We start from the raw sequence: 13,472 nt of genomic DNA, 5'->3' as shown, positions 1-13,472 counted from the left end.
TCTGCAATGCAAAAGGTTAAACAATAACATATCATCACAATGCATAAATTACATTATCTTGCGAGTGTTGGGTTTTTGCATTCTAGATGCCCGTAAAGTGCGCACTGTCCTGGTGTTGACAGTACTCCCCTCTCCCAGGCGCGCTCTAGGGCCTGGTTTATCTGGATTGAGATGATGAAAGCGTCTCACAAGTACTGGAGCATGAACATCAGATGCGGAAACCCATGAATTACTTTCAGGGCCATAACCTTTCCATGAGATTAAGTACCATAGGTTACGCCCTCTCAGTTTAGAGTCCAACACTTTCTTGACTTCATATTCTTTTTCCCCCTGTACTAGAACAGGAGCTGGATGAGGGTGGACCTTTTGGACTGCCTTTTTTAAGAGGGAAGTATGGAACACTGGATGAATCCGTAATGATTTTGGCAATTGTAGTTTATAGGTCACAGGATTGATTTGCCGAAGAACAGTGTAAGGACCTATAAATTTGGGGTTGAACATGTGCTTCTTCTTGAAGTCTATATGTTTTGTGGACAGCCACACTTTGTCACCAGGTTGATACTGCGGTCCCTCACAATGTTTCTTGTCATAATGCTTTTTGTATTTTTTTGGGGGCTTTTTCTAAATGTTGTTGAATCGATTTCTGAGTTTGATGCAAATGTTGAATGATTTCTGACACAGCTTGAGTGAGAGAACTTTCTTGAGGAATTGTTATGGGCAAGGTGTCAGGATGATAGCCGAACAAACCAAAGAAGGGTGTAACGCCAGTAGACGTGTGGAAGGAGTTGTTGTAGGCTAACTCAGCTAACCAGAGCATTGATGTCCATGAATTAAGTGCTTTTTCAGCGTAAGCAAGTAGGTATTGCTTCAAAGTCTGATTTAGTCTCTCCGTTTGACCATCTGTTTGAGGGTGGTGGCTAGTAGATAGGGTTGATGTCACTTGGAGTGTTTTACACCATGTCTTCCAGAAGTTGGAGGCAAATTGCGATCCCCGATCGGAGAGGATCACTTTTGGCAGTCCATGATAACGAACCACTCTATTCAGTAAGATAGTTGCCAGTTCACTAGAGGTGGGTAATTTCTTACAGGCAATGAAATGTCCATATTTCGTGAGACTATCTACTACCACCAGAATTACTGAATGCTGTTGAACCACTGGCAGACCTGTAATAAAGTCTAAAGAGATGTGTTCCCACGGACGACTTGGGGTTGGGAGTGGGTGTAACAACCCTTTCGGTTTTGAATGACTTGTTTTAGTGCAAGCACAGACTTTGCAGTTGTTTACCATTGTTTTTACATCCTTTGTTAAGGTAGGCCCCCAAAAATAGCGTTGGATTAATTCAAGAGTTTTAGGAGTACCAGGGTGACCTGCTGTAGGTATAACATGCAACCAATGAAACACTATCTTGTGAAGTTTGGTAGTGGGCACGAACAAACGAGCATCGTGAAAGGGTAATCCTTGTTTGATTGATCTTTTCGGATCTGCTTGGGCCCACGCCTGCCATTTTTCAACAGTGAATGAATTGCGGATGTCTTCAAAGAAATCTTCTGTTTTTATGATACATAGGACCTTGTCAGGAGCAATGATAGCTCTGGAGGTTTGAACTGCAGGCAATGTGGTAGACTCTTGGCGGGACAAGGCGTCAGCTTTGCGATTATCTTTACCAGGCCGGAAGATTACCACAAAATCAAACTCGGCAAAAAACAGCATCCAGCGTAATTGCAGAGGAGTCAAAAGTCTGGCAGAACTCATGAATTGAAGATTGCGATGATCAGTATATACTGTGAGAGTATATTTAGCTCCCAACAAATGATGTCTCCATTCTTTAAAGGCGTCCCGAATCGCCAGAAGCTTTTTCAGCAATGACATAGTTCTGTTCGGCTTCGTTCAACTTCCAAGACATGTAAGCTACAGGATGAAGCTGACCAGTGTCTTTGTTTCGTTGTGACAAGACTGCTCCTATCGCCACATCTGAAGCATCAGCTTCCACTATGAAAGGTCGATCCGCATCTGGATGAGTCAAGACTGGGGCAGTGGAGAAAGCTTCTTTCAAAGTTGAAAAGGCTTGGTCTGCTTCTGGGGACCATACAAATTGTTCTTTCTTTCTTAATAACTTAGTAATTGGAGCCACTGTCTGGGAGAAATGATTGATGAACCTCTGGTAAAAATTTGCAAAGCCCAGGAAACATTGTACATCACAAACAGTCTTTGGGATGGGCCATTCAGATACGGCTTTTACTTTCCTTTCTCCCAAGGATAACCCCTAAAAACTCAACTGTGGTAACATGAAACTCACACTTGGTTAGCTTGCAATATAAATGGTGTTTACGAAGGGCTGCCAGAATTTTCTTGACATGTTGAACATGTTCATTCTCATTGTCTGAGTACATCAAAATGTCATCAATGTAAACTATGGCAAAGATGAACGAGTTACTCACCTTTGGTAACAACTTTTCTGGTGGATACATTAGCTACCTGTGGATTCCTCACCTAATGAATACTCCCATGGCGCCAGCATTCGACGGAAATCTTCTTCCTAGCTTCTGCACGTCGATGAGGATGTCACTCTAGCCCACGTGACGCCGTCTGACGTCATACAGGCAATAAGAGGTCCTCGCCGACGTGCCGACGTCAGTACCAACATTTTTTACGTGCATGAGAATAATAACCCAATGCAATGAAAGAGCAAGGCAACATCCCATGACATTGTAAATCACACAACATTGCAATAAAATGGCTGTAGATTTAATATAACTCTTTTTTTTTTTTTATAAAATCAAACAAACAAATATATGCAAATCATGTATATACACAAAGATATATACATATACATACATATATACAAGTATCCATATATACAAAACCTATTGCAACCTTGAAGACCAAGAGGAGCGCACTCAAGGATTACTTGGTAAGACCAGAAAGGCAACGGGGAGGCGGGTGGGACCGTGAGGAATCCACAGGTAGCTAATGTATCCACCAGAAAAGTCGTTACCGAAGGTAAGTAACTTGTTCTTCTGATGGATACAACTACCTGTGGATTCCTCACCTAATGAATAGAGTCCCAAAGCAGTACCACGCCCGGTGGTAGGTGCCGAAATGGTCAAACCAAGAAATCCTGCAGCACTGACCGTGCAAAATGGCCGTCCCTTCTGACCTCAGAGTCCAAACAGTAATGTTTCACAAAAGTGTGAAGGGACGACCAAGTTGCGGCCTTGCAGATGTCGACCACAGGAACACCTCTGGCCAAGGCCGAAGTGGCCGACTTAGCTCTGGTGGAATGAGCTCTAATGCCATCAGGAGGATCCTTCTTTGCCAAAGAGTAACAGATTTTAATGCAAAGAACAACCCACCTGGAGAGTGTTCTCTTGTGGACTGCCTTTCCTCTCCTCTTGCCCACGTATCCGATGAACAGCTGATCCTCCAGCCTGAAATCCTTCGTTCTATCAATGAAGAAGCTTAACGCCCTCTTTGGGTCCAAGCGATGTAGTCTCTCTTCCTCCTTAGAAGGATGAGGCGGAGGATAGAACGTGGACAAAGTAATTGTCTGGGCCAAATGGAAAGATGAAACAACCTTCGGGAGGAAAGCAGCCTTGGTCCTCAACACCACCTTATCCCCATAAAAAGTTGTATAAGGGGGTTTTACCGATAAGGCTTGCAACTCACTCACTCTCCTTGCAGATGTTATAGCCACCAGGAAGACTGTTTTAATAACTAAATTCCTTAAGGGGCAAGAATGCATAGGCTCAAAAGGGGACCCCATTAGGAAAGTCAGGACCAAGGACAAATCCCATTGAGGCATAACAAATGGTTTTGGAGGATATTTATTTAGAAGACCTTTCAAGAATCTGAGAACAATAGGGGACTTAAATAACGATGGTTGGTCTGGAAGACAAATGAAGGCTGACAGGGTAGACAAATAACCTTTAATGGTAGCCACTGCACAACCTTTCTGCGCTAGAGACAGAGCAAAATACAAAACATCTGACAGATGAGCATGTAAGGGATCAATCTGTCTCCCTCCACACCACATAACAAATTTAGACCACCTATTAGCGTAGATAGATTTAGTGGCCGCTAATATAACATCCACTACATCAGGCGGGAGAGAGAAGGAACTCAGGTTGCCCCGTTCAATCACCAGGCATGTAGGTGTAGACTCTGGAGGTTGGGGTGTAAAACCTGCCCCTGCGACTGCGAGAGGAGGTCTGCCCTGAGAGGGAGACGGAGCGGAGGGCACAGCGAGAGTTGGAGGTCGGAGTACCACACCCTCCTTGGCCAATCCGGAGCTATTAAGATGACTTGGGCCCGGTCTTGGCGAATTTTCCTCAAAACGCGTAAAGCACCTGGTCGCACAGGTTATCTGAAACGCGTCCCCCAATGCTCCCTGCACCGGATACTGGAGGCTGCAGAATAACGGACAATGCGCGTTCTCCAGAGTGGCAAACAGATCTATCCGAGGAAACCCCCACATCTGGAAGATTAAACAGACTTGATCTGGATGGAGACGCCACTCGTGGTCGGCCGAGAATTGGCGACTGAGACTGTCCGCACGTACATTCAAGACCCCGGCCAGATGATTTGCTACCAAGCAAATCTGATGGTCCTTTGCCCAGGACCATAGTCAAAGAGCTTCTCTGCAGAGAAGGTACGACCCTACTCCTCCCTCTTTGTTTATGTACCACATCGTGGTAGTATTGTCCATCAGGACCTGTACCGACTGACCACGAAGGGAAGGGACGAAGGCCTTGAGAGCCAGACGTACAGCCCGTAACTCTAACAGACTGATATGAAACATCAGTTCCTCTGGGGACCAAAGTCCTTTGATCTCCAGATCCCCCAGATGAGCTCCCCACCCTAGAGTGGAAGCATCCGTTATGACCGTGGCCACTGGTGGCAACTGCGTGAACGGCTTTCCTTGTGAAAGATTGTTGCTCGCAATCCACCACTTCAAGTCCACAGCAGCATCTCTGGAGATCTTGACCGCACCTTCTGGATCTCCTTTGTGTTGAGACCACTGCCTTCGGAGGCACCACTGAAGAGCCCTCATGTGCCAGCGAGCATGCGTGACCAACAGTATGCAGGAGGCAAACAGACCGAGCAGACGAAGGACCTTGAGGACTGGAACTACCGCTCCATTTTGAAACATTGGAACCAATTCCTGAATATCTTGAATCCGCTGAGGCGGAGGAAAGGCTCGATTCAATGTTGTATCCAGTACTGCCCCTATGAACAGGATGCGCTGAGAGGGCTCCAGGTGAGATTTGGGCACATTCACCGAAAAGCCCAGGTCGAACAACAACTGGGTTGTTGACTGCAGATGATGCGACACAAGCTCCGGAGACTTGGCTTTGATCAACCAGTCGTCCAAGTAAGGAAATACTGCTATCCCCTTCCTTCTGAGCTCTGCTGCAACCACCGACATCACCTTCGTGAAAACTCGAGGTGCTGAAGTAAGACCAAACGGGAGGACCGCAAACTGATAGTGCTGCGACCCTACCACAAACCGGTTGAGAGGATCCTCTGGTGCGGGCCCTACCTCTCCCTCTAAATGATCTATAGGGGTGGGAAGAGGCGGGTTGCTGGAATCTGCCCCGAAAGGAAGAGGAGGAAGAGCCACGCCCAAATCCACGAAACCTCCTGAAAAACCTGGAAGAGGCAGAGGAAGAAGGAGCTTGCAGCCCTAACGATTTGGCTGTGGCCCTGCTCTCTTTAAATCGTTCCAAGGCCGAATCTGCCTTGGCTCCAAACAGTTTGTCCCCATCAAACGGGAGGTCCAAAAGGGTCGACTGCACGTCCGCAGAAAACCCTGAATTACGGAGCCAGGCCTGTCTCCTTGCCACCACAGCCGTGCCCATCGCCCTAGCCACCGAGTCGGTCGTGTCCAGCCCAGACTGGATAATCTGGGTTGCGACAGCCTGGGCGTCCGAGACAACATCCAAGAGTCCCTGGGGAAGCTCCGTAAATGAAGATGAAATATCGTCCATAAGAGCATGGATGCATCTCCCCAGAATGCAAGTTGCGTTGGTGGCCTTCAACGGCAAACTGCAAGATGAAAATATTTTCTTGGATTGTGCATCCAGCTTTTTGGAGTCCCTGTCTCCAGGTACTGTCGGGAAAGATCCAGGCGCTGACTTCGATGAACAGGAGGCTTGCACCACCAAGCTCTCCGACGTAGGGTGTCTAGAAAGAAAGCCAGGGTCAGATGGTGCAGCTCGATATCTCCTGGCCACAGCCCTATGAACCGCCAAGGAAGATACTGGCTTCTTCCACACCTCTAACACCGGATCAAGCAAAGCCTCATTAAACGGCAAGAGAGGCTCCACTGCAGCAGAGGCCAGATGCAGTACCTCCGTCAATAAATTCTGCTTCGCCTCTGCCACCGGCAAAGGCAGGTCCAGAAAGTTAGCTGCCTTCCTTACCACAGCGTGAAAGGTAGCAGCCTCCTCCGTATACTCCCCTGGAGATGAAAGGTCCCACTCAGGGGAAGTATCCAGCCCACTGGCCGTATCCAGACCATGCAGTCCATCACCAGAGTCCTCAACCTCTCCTTCCTTCAGGACTCGTTGGTACTCCTGCTCTTCCAAAAGATGGAGAGCACGCCTCCTCGAATGTAGTCTCTGCTCGATACGCGGAGTCGACATGAAGTATCCGACGCCGCATCTGGCGTTACAGGCAGCTTCGGCGCCGATGAAGGAGCAGGACGAAGAGATCTTGGAGCCGATGGACCCACCGGAGTCACAGGACGAAATCCTGACGTCGACGGGATGGAAACCTCCGGGGCCAATCCCTCTGAAGCCACCGGAGCGGCCACTGGCACCGACACCGGCGCCGAGCCCACATTCCCAAAAGGGAGAAAGGGCATAATGGGTGCCGGCCGTAGAGGCGCAGGATCACCCAATGAAAAGGCCAAAGGCCCCGAAGGACCAGCCGGAGCACCTCCTGGAGCCATCTGTTGAAAGATGGTATACATCGCATTCAGAAATGCGGTACTATCGGCTCCAGGGGTGGGAAAAGCCGGATACTGGGGTGCCTGGATCGAAGGCGACCCCGACGCCGGCCTCGACGTCTGCGACGCCGGAGACAACACAAGAGGCTGCATCACCTCAATCACAGACGCCTGTCCAGGTGAAGTCGGAGACGCCGAAGAGGGCAACGGCGTTGATGGATGCGGCGTGACCGTGGGACTGACCTCCCAAGTCCTCCGACGCCGAGCCGAAGGCGACCTCGAACGAGTCTACTTGCTGGAATGACACAGTGAATCTCTACGGCGCCGGGAGTCTCGATGATGCCGATGAACCTTGGCGAAGAAGATTTTTTGTGATGTTTTTCCTTTCTCTTCGACTTCGCCATGAATAGTTTAGCCTCACGTTCTTTGAGGGTCTCCGGATTCATGTGCTGACATGAATCGCAAGTCGCGATGTCGTGGTCGGAGCTCACACACCATAGACAGTCGGAGTGAGGATCTGTAACGGACATCTTGCCCCCACACTCTCGACAGGGCTTGAAACCCGACTTTCTCTGAGACATTATTACCGCAGAGAAGAACTACGCAGCAGAAAATACACTGTAACTACGAAAGTAACAGTATCTCCCTCGAAGATAACCGTTTCGAATGCACGGAAAAAAGGGAACTGACGTCGGCACGTCGGCGAGGACCTCTTATTGCCTGTATGACGTCAGACGGCATCGCGTGGGCTAGAGTGACGTCCTCGTCGACATGCAGAAGCTAGGAAGAAGATTTCCGTCGAATGCTGGCGCCATGGGAGTATTCATTAGGTGAGGAATCCACAGGTAGTTGTATCCATCAGAAATTGAGGTACTCTCTAAGAACGTCATTTAAGAAAAATGTAAATGCTGCTGGAGCATTGCACAGACCAAAAGGCATGACGGTGTATTCAAAAAGGCCATATCTTGTTTTGAATGCCGTTTTCCATTCGTCACCCTCTCTCATTCTGACCAACTGGTAAGCACCTCGAAGATCAAGCTTCGTGTAGATTTTTGCTTTCTTTACTTGTTCCAGTAAGACCGGAATTAGAGGCAAAGGATATTTGTTCTTGATGGTGATTTTATTCAAGCCCCTATAGTCGATACAAGTTCGAAGCTCTCCGTTCGCTTTTGGAACAAAAAACAAAGGAGAAGCTGTGGGAGACTTAGAGGGGCGGATGAAACCATTCTCTAAGAATTGATACAAGTATATTCGTAAATGTTGATTTTCCTGTTCTGATGGGGCATACACACAACAGTTGGGAAGTATCCCCCTGGGACTAGATCAATTTGACAGTCATAAGATCTATGAGGAGGTAAGTTCTCTGCTTTCTTCCCATCAAATACATCTTCATAAGACGAATACTGTTTGGGCAACTGAACTTCTTTCTCTGCGGCGGTAGCTATGTAAGAATGGCGAACGTCAGATTCTTGAGTCCTTTGGAGACAATGTTCTTTACATAGCACTGATGAGAACACAATCTTTCGTTCTGCCCAATTGATCTCTGGATTGTGATGAGTTAACCATGGCAAGCCAAGGATGATCCCATACTGGGGAGCATGGATCACGTCAAGGATGAGTTCCTCTTTATGTTTCTTTCTTTGATTTTTACCTTCACAAATTATTGCCAAGGGGACAGTCTGAAGAGTTATCGGACCTCCAGTCAAGAGTTTTCCATCAACTTCCTGGATGGTTTCTGGGGTCTTCTTTTCAATACATGGGATCCCCCATGCACGAACCAATTGGGCATCAACAAAGTTTCCGGTAGCCCCAGAGTCAACTAGAGCCTTCTTGAAATAGGTCTTTTTCTTGACCTGAACTCTTATTCCCAATTTTAGATGTCTGGATTGTGAAGGATCCATGGTGACACCCAAGAGCAACCCTTCTCTGCAACTTGGATGCTTTAGATTTTCCGACTCGACTGATGCATTGGTTGCAACTTTTTGAACTGGGCCTCGCTTGCTCTTTGTTTTGATTGGACAATCTTTGGCGAAATGAACTTTCCGCCCACAACAGAGACATTGCCCATTTTTTCTGCGTAGGTCCTTTTCATCTTTGGTCAAAGGTCTCCTGATGGTTCCAATTTCCATCGGTTCCGCCGTTCTTTCTCTCGGAGTTCTTGAGTCTTTGTTATCATGAGCATGCCTAGAATGTTTTTCAGTCTTTTTACGCGTTCCTTTTCATTCGTTTAAACGATGATCAAGCCTCAAGACAAGGTTTATTAAATCTTGACAGTTTGCAGGTTGTGGGTCGATTTGCGCTAAGATGTCTTTTAGCTCCTCTTTGAGTCCCCTGTAAAACAAGGCCGCTTGTTTTTCTTCAGGCCAGGATGTCTCAGCGACCAGCCGATTAAAGTTGGCTAAATATCACACTAAGGGGGTCATTCTGACCCTGGCGGTAAAATCTGCCAGGGCCAACGACCGCAGGAGCACCGCCAACAGGCTGGCGGTGCTCCCATGGGCATTCTGACCGCGGCGGTACAGCCGCGGTCAGAAACGGAAAACCGGCGGTGTACTGCCGGTTTTCCGCTGCCCTGGGGAATCCTCCATGGCGGCGCAGCTTGCTGCGCCGCCATGGGGATTCCGACCCCCATACCGCCATCCTGTTCCTGGCGGTTTTGGCCGCCAGGAACAGGATGGCGGTATGGGGTGTCGTGGGGCCCCTGGGGGCCCCTGCAGTGCCCATGCCAATGCAGGGGCCCCCGTAACAGGGCCCCCCCAAGATTTTCAGTGTCTGCCATGCAGACACTGAAAATCGCAACGGGTGCAACTGCACCCGTCGCACCCCTTCCACTCCGCCGGCTCCATTCGAAGCCGGTATCCTCATGGAAGGGTGTTTCCCGCTGGGCTGGCGGGCGGCCTTCTGGCGGTCGCCCTCCAGCCCAGCGGGAAACCCAGAATACCCGCAGCAGACTTTTGACCGCGCAGCGGTATTCTGGTGGTTCCAGCCAGGCCGGCGGCTTCCGCCGCCGGCCGGGGTCAGAATGACCCCCTAAGTCCTGATTCCCTTGGCGTAAGTCTAATAATTCACGATCTGCTGACTGTGTTACAGTTCTACGATCGAAAACTCTCTCAAATTCACGAACAAAATGTTTCCAGTTGTACAACAGGGGACTATTTTTACGCACAAGAGGAATAGCCCATGTAGCTGCATCTCCAGACAGATATCCCAACAAGAAAGCTACTTTAGACTGGGCATCGGGGAAAGTATGTGGTCTGCAGGTGAAGTGAAGTTCCACTTGAACCAGAAAAGATTGCGCTTTCAAGGGATCACCTGAGAAGCGTTCTGGGGGAGCTAAAGGAATGGCTGAAGGAACATTGAGGGAAATGTTAGTCGGATTACCTCCAGAAGTCTGAGAAGAAGTACCTGGCCAAGACACACCTGTGGGACTTTGTTCTTTCTTCTCAACCTTATTTTGTAACTGACTCACCCTCTCAGCTAGACTATTTGTCAAATCCTTTGATGATACCACTTCTGACTGGAGCTGGGTGATAGCCTTGACTAGCTCGTCCAGTTTGGCCATGCTGAGAACATACACAAACCAGGAGGATAATAATTTGTGGGCTCACTATTCTGTCAGAGTCACCAGATCCTAGGGGTCTGTGCACGTTCCCAACACATCCACCACAAGACAGCTCCAATACTGTGATTAGATTTATCACAGAGTCTAAGAGAGTCCAAGTGGAGAAAAGGGGATTAGGACGGGAACAGCTGGGAAGGAGACCTGTAGGAAGCAAAAGGTTAAAACACAACATCAAAATTACATCTCATGAAATCAGTACCATGCTACAACTCTAAGCTTCGTCTTTTCCGAAAAACATGAACAGCCCTAGAATAGTCCTAAAACTGACTAGGCTTTAGATGACCGAATGCCTGAGGAGGAAACAGGAAAAGTTAAATAGGACTTTCAGATTCGAGTACTTTCTTTAGCATGAGAATCAGGAAACACTCTGAGCAATTTCTAAACAACCATATGAATCTCTTTTTAAGAATATATATCAGGAACACTCAGCATTACATCTAGAACTCTGTATTGTTGTGTTCATCTCAGAAAAAACATTGGGAAGTGAATTGCGCACATTGCAGATTTTTATATGAGTATTTAACACCATAAAGGATTGTGCACCATGAAATCACACAACGTAGATTCAAGAAATAAATCACGCAACATGTCAACTTGAAATGCTACCAAGAAAATGTCTTAGAATAGTAGCGCACAGTAATTTACATTATTTATACACGAGGAAAGAATTGCGCGTCTTGCCGATTCAAATGCCACCATACAAATGCCAAGAAATGGTAGCGCACAATGAACAACATGAAAAGCACTCAGGGAAAGAATTGCGCGTCTTGCCAATTCAAATGCCACCATGCAAATGCCAAGAAATGGTAGCGCAGAAGGAATAACATGAAAAAACACTCAAGGAAAGAATCGCGTGTGTTGCCGATTCGAATGCCACCATGTAAATGCCAGAAAATGGTAGCGCGCAATGAACAACAAAGTTAAATGCTCATGAAACGAGTTGCACGTCTTGCCAACTCGTAAAACATCATGTAAATGTCAAGAAATATCAGCGCGCAATGAACAACAATGTTATAACGAAGTCAAATCTTTATGGAATAAATTGCGCGTCCTCCCTATTTGCAAACCACCATACAAATATCAAAAAATGGCAGCACACAAGTAATCTGTTATTCATTTAAGAATTAAAAATCAAGAATATGAAAATTCTCAATTATGGTGTTGGGAAATGTCCAAACACCGTCTTACCGCCTGGAAACAGTGATCACCAATGAGAGATGAGTGCAGAAGACTGGAAAATCCAAATAGGCCGCCGGGACAGGAGCTCAGGAAGAAGCTGCTGCTTTGCACCGGGACCTCTGAATAGTGAGCACTGGAATTTGGGCTGACTCTCTTTTATAGAGTCTTGGCCCAGCCTAGAACCACCCCAAGGCATGTTGCAGGGAAAGTCTCTAGAAGGCCCTGGAAAGGGACCAGCCCCTAACACACTCTGAATGTCTGCAGCAATACATTGCAAATGTACAGTATTTATAAGCACCTTAAAAATGAATCTTTTGGATGGAATTCTGCAATGCAAAAGGTTAAACAATAACATATCATCACAATGCATAAATTACATTATCTTGCGAGTGTTGGGTTTTTGCATTCTAGATGCCCGTAGAGCACGCACTGTCCTGGTGTTAACAGGTTGAAGGCTCCAGTACCTCAATATTCAGTTTCTGTGCTCCCCTGAGAAGCACTTCGTTAAAAGTTGTGATGTCGTCCACCGGGGAAACTCTAGCTGGTGGAGAATCCGTTAGAGTCGGGGAGTACCCTCTTACTGAAGACCCCGACGATGTGGGCCAAGAAGGAGACCTTCTGTGACGGCGTGATCTTGATCTGGATCTTCTCTGGGAGCGTGAACGGCTCAGAGATCTTGTTGCAGCGCGCTGAGGCCTAGTGGCAGACTGGCGAGATGCAGAACAAGCCCGTTCTGTCTGCGCTGTTGGCGATGGTGTCCTCGGGAGAGAAGCCGAAGGCGAGTACATTCTCGAGTATTGCCAGTCTGGAGAAGCAGTCGTTTTATTAAGACTCTCCAACCACCTTCGCGATAAGTTGATGGGCGAGATGTGCCCAGACGATGCGACTCTCGACCGCCCAGACGAACCACTCCTTATGGAGACCACTGGACTTGTTGGAGTGTTCTTATTAGCCAGCGGTAGCCGACGCTCTTCTCCTTGTGAGATAGGCAACACCTGTGTCGACATCGACATCGAAAGTTGCAACGACGTCGAAGGGAGTACCACGGACTGGTCTGGTCTCGACGTCGAGCGCCTCAACGGTGACCGGTGGCTCGCCATTGAGTGATGGGTCGCCAACGACAGATGTCTTTGCTCTCACCGTTGAGGCGATCTCGACGTCGTCTTCCGTGCCGTCCAGGGGAGCGAGGCCTTTGACGGCGAATGAGCACACCGGTGCTGGCTCAACGTCGATCGGTGGGTTGCCGTCGACGGAGATCTGCTCTTATGATGGCTATTTACCTTCGACGTCGTATCCCTCGACGTCAGTCGGGTCGCCGTTGACGGCGATCTATGACGATGTGACGGTGGCATCCATGACGTCGACGGGGAACAAACAGGCACCTTCCTACCAGCTGACGTCGATCTAGCCTGTCTCTCCTGAGAATGGCTTGTTGGCTGCCTGGGAAGCGAAGAGGACGATGTCTTCTGCCTCTCATGAAGCCCATGAAGTCTGATCTTCTCCCTGTCCTTCAGAGTTCTTTTTTACATGTTCTTGCAGTGTCTGCAAGTGTCATGGCAGTGACTCTGAGGCAAACACAGACTGGGCCTTCTTCTTCCCACAGGAAGGGCACTTCACAAAAAGAGAAGGCATTTTCCAGTCAGGAAAAATAAAAAAAATAAAAAAAAATCCCTTGACTCAGACAAAAGTGTGAAATGTCGAGTAAAGGTAGAAAAAACGCT

Source organism: Pleurodeles waltl, chromosome 4_2 (assembly GCF_031143425.1).
Source record: "Pleurodeles waltl isolate 20211129_DDA chromosome 4_2, aPleWal1.hap1.20221129, whole genome shotgun sequence".
NCBI lineage: Eukaryota > Metazoa > Chordata > Amphibia > Caudata > Salamandridae > Pleurodeles > Pleurodeles waltl.
The sequence above is the reverse complement of the archived record's forward strand: the minus strand, read 5'-3'. Positions refer to the sequence as shown.